We start from the raw sequence: 3664 nt of genomic DNA on the forward strand, positions 1-3664 counted from the left end.
ATAGAGAAAGGGAGTTTATTAATTTTAGAGGAAAATATTTTATCTCAAGTTTAATTAAAAAGTGTCATGTAACACATTTTGGTTGTTACTCAAATTAGTAATATAGCTTTGAATTTTAATATTTTAATTTTAATTTGATTTTAATTACAATTAGAGAGTGTCATGTTATACAATTTGATTATTAAATTTGTAATTTGATGAGTTTGGAAAACTCTAAATTAATATTTGTGATGATTAAATATTATTAAAATAATTAATTACAAAATTATTAATTTAATTTTTATTTAACATATGTTAATTAATAATTTTGTGTTGCAGGTTTTATATTTGGGCCGAAATGAAAAGAAGAGATCCCAAGCTTAATAAAATCAACATTCAGCCTTGATGTTAAAATTATTATGAGGATGGTGGCTGAAACAAGTGTTTTATTAAATGGGCTAGCAATTGTGATAACAAGCCCAATTAAAGGTCTTGGTATGAGACAAAAAATGCTTGGTCTGAAATTAAAAGAAAATGGGGCACAATATTATTTTATTCACTTAACAAAAGAAACCCATTCCTTTGATTATGTGCTGCATGCTTCAACGGATATCACTTTTATCTTTTGATGGAATCCAAATTTTATTAATTGGAGTTATTGCAGACCTTGGAAACATGAGAGAGATTATACAATTGATTTGATGGCTCATTAATGCTACACGCCACCAAGAAAGAAAGGGGAGTAGGAATTAATTCAGCTTGTTTTACTTTATTCAAACTCATTACATGCTTTTAGTTCCACTTTATCTTCTCTCTCATCTCTTTCTTCTCTTCGGTCACTTCAACAGAAATTATGGAAGCCATGGAAGCTACTTTGAGCTATCAAAAAGAAGGGAAGGCAAGCTACAAGACCATCACAATGATGGCAAGAAAACATAAAAAAATAAAAATGAGCTGTGGCTGAGATATTCACCAAATGTGGTTAGATTTGGTGAGGTTATCTTGAGCTCTTCATGCTCAAAAATGGAAGGTAAAGATTCGGCCAGCAAGGGAGATTCTTGAAGGATGGCTTGTCTTTGATTCTGTTCAACCACCACAGGAAGTAGCTAGAGTGGCGAAGTGATGGTTGAGGCAGAGATTGAAGCAGATGAAGTCATTATCATCATGAAGCATCAAGGGCCAGAAATTCATCTTGGAGAGCAAGCCAAGGATGGAGAGCTCGGATTGATGAAGGGTGATGATCAAGAAAGGACCAGAGGTAATTGCATGTTGGGTTTTGCATGGTTATCTCTTCTCTCTCTATGTGGCCGAACCGGTTCTGTTTGTTGAAGGAGGAAGAAGTTGGTTTGGGTGTTGGCTTCAAATGTGGAGGCTTCCCTCTTCTTTAAAAAGAGAGAACAGCCACTGTTTGGAGCAAGGAGTAAGATTTGAGAGTGCAAGGCACAGAAGTCTCAGAGCTACCTAAGCTAGCAGTTTCTCTTCTCCTTCAATGTATTCTGTTTAGTATTTTTCTGTTTAATTTTGTCATGTCTTGAGTCTCATGGAAAAAGGCAAACAGTGAGGTTTGTATGAAAAATCCATAGAGCGAAAAAAGGCAGAGAGTGCAAAATTAAAAGAAAAAGCCATAGATGTCTTAGAGTTCCTTTGTTCATCTATGTTGTGATTCATGATTCTGTGGGAATCCCCTTGTAAGTTGGGTTAGCACTTTACAGTTTGTAATCTGGTTGATTATAGTGAAATTCCATCATTGTTGTGATGGAGACTAGATGTAGGCTGCATTGCACTTAGCAGCTGAACCAGGATATATCTGGGTGTAATCTTCCTTCTCTCCTACTTCATTTCTGTTTTCTACTGCACAGGAGCAAAAAACCAAAAATGTCTCGTGCCAAGTGACGAGACAAAATGAAAAAGTCTCGTGGCTAGGGACGAGCTAAAAACAGAAAAGTCTCCTCTAAGTTCAGCACGTGTTAGCAATCAAAAAGGGGGCTAAGATTCAACCCCCCCTTCTCTTAGCCACTGAAACCATCAATTGGTATCAGAGCTTTGTCTCAAAGAGATCAAGCTTTGCAGCTTGGAGTAAAGATCCTCATGGCAGAAAACAGTGGCTCAAATGTGGTGTCCTACAATTTGACCGAAGGACAATCAAGCAACAAACCTCCTCTTTTCAATGGGAAAAATTATACCTATTGGAAGGAGAGGATGAAGATATTTGTGCAAGCAGTGGATTACAGACTATAGAAAATCATCTTGGAAGGACCTCAATATCCAACTGTTACAAGTGCTGAAGGAGTAGTCTCTCTCAAACCAGAAGCAAGATGGACCGAGGAAGATAGGAAGAAAGTAGAATTAAATGCCAAGGCAGTAAACCTGCTCAACTGTGCTATCAGCTTTGAGGAGTACCGACGGGTATCACGCGGCAAAGGGGTCCATTGATGAACTGTTCGAACGGTTCAACGCCATCATTGTTGGCTTAGATGCTCTGGGAATTACACATTCTGAATCTGTGCTAGTGAGAAGAGTGTTGAGATGTCTTACAAAAGAGTGGGAAACAAAAGCTTTAATTATTTCTGAGAGCAGTAGCTTAGATTCCATGACAGTTGATGATTTGAGAGGAAATCTTCTTGCTTTTGAAAACATCTATTTGAAAAAAGATTTAAAAAGGAAAGGAATAGCTTTTTCTTCTGTGACTAACCCTCTGGATGATGAATCTAGTGATAACTCTTCTGAAAATGAGTTTGTGTTGTTTGGAAAAAAATTTAGGAAAATGGTGAAGCTCAAAGGCAAAGGCAGCAGCTCAAGGAAGATGAAGAAAGACCTTAGCAAAGTAACATGTTACAATTGCAAGGAAATGGGGTACTTCAAATCTGATTGTCCCAAGTTAAAGAAGGAGGAAAAGCCGAAAAGAGGAAAGAAGAAGGGACTGATGGCCTCATGGGAAGACTTGGAGAATGACTCAGATGATGATGATGAAGAAACCGAGACCAAGTCACAACCATGTCTCATGGCAGATCACATAGATCAGGTGTGCCTAGCATCCAAACGGAAAGAAAATATGTGGTATATGGACAGCGGATGCTCTAGGCATATGACCGGAAAGACAACCTTCTTCATAAAGCTTGATGAATATGATGGAGGACTTGTCACTTTTGGTGATGATGCAAAAGGAAAAATAGTGGCTGTTGGAAAAGTTGGTAAAAATTTTTCTTCTTGTATAAATGATGTTCTCCTTGTACATGGTTTGAAACATAATTTGCTTAGTGTTAGTCAATTGTGTGATTTGGGTTTTGAAGTTATTTTTTAAGAAGTTTGTTTGTTTGGTTGTTTGTGAGAAAACTGGGAATATTTTATTTGAAGCCAAAAGGTGTAACAATGTGTATGGATTAACTCTTGAGGAATTAAAGGAACAAAATGTAACATGCTTTACATCTCTTGAATCTGAAAAATGGCTTTGGCATAGAAAGTTGGGTCATGCTAGCATGTACCAAATTTCTAAGCTAGTCAAAAATAATTTGGTTAGAGGAATTCCAAATATTAAGTTTGAAAAGGATCTTACTTGTGATGCTTGCTAATTAGGCAAAGAAGTAAAATCATCTTTTAAATCAAAAGATGGAATCTCAACCAAGAGGCCATTAGAAATGTTACATATTGATCCTTTTGGTCCTACTAGAACTCAAAGTTTAGGAGG

General features: G+C 36.7%; 1 protein-coding gene across 1 annotated transcript in view; it reads left to right on the forward strand.

The window, feature by feature from the left end:
* The window catches only part of LOC107616792, a 16610-nt gene that overhangs the window by 12852 nt on the left and 94 nt on the right, over positions 1-3664 (forward strand). The window lies entirely within an intron of this gene.

This window comes from Arachis ipaensis, chromosome B09 (genome assembly GCF_000816755.2).
Source record: "Arachis ipaensis cultivar K30076 chromosome B09, Araip1.1, whole genome shotgun sequence".
In the NCBI taxonomy this organism is placed as follows: Eukaryota; Viridiplantae; Streptophyta; class Magnoliopsida; order Fabales; family Fabaceae; genus Arachis; species Arachis ipaensis.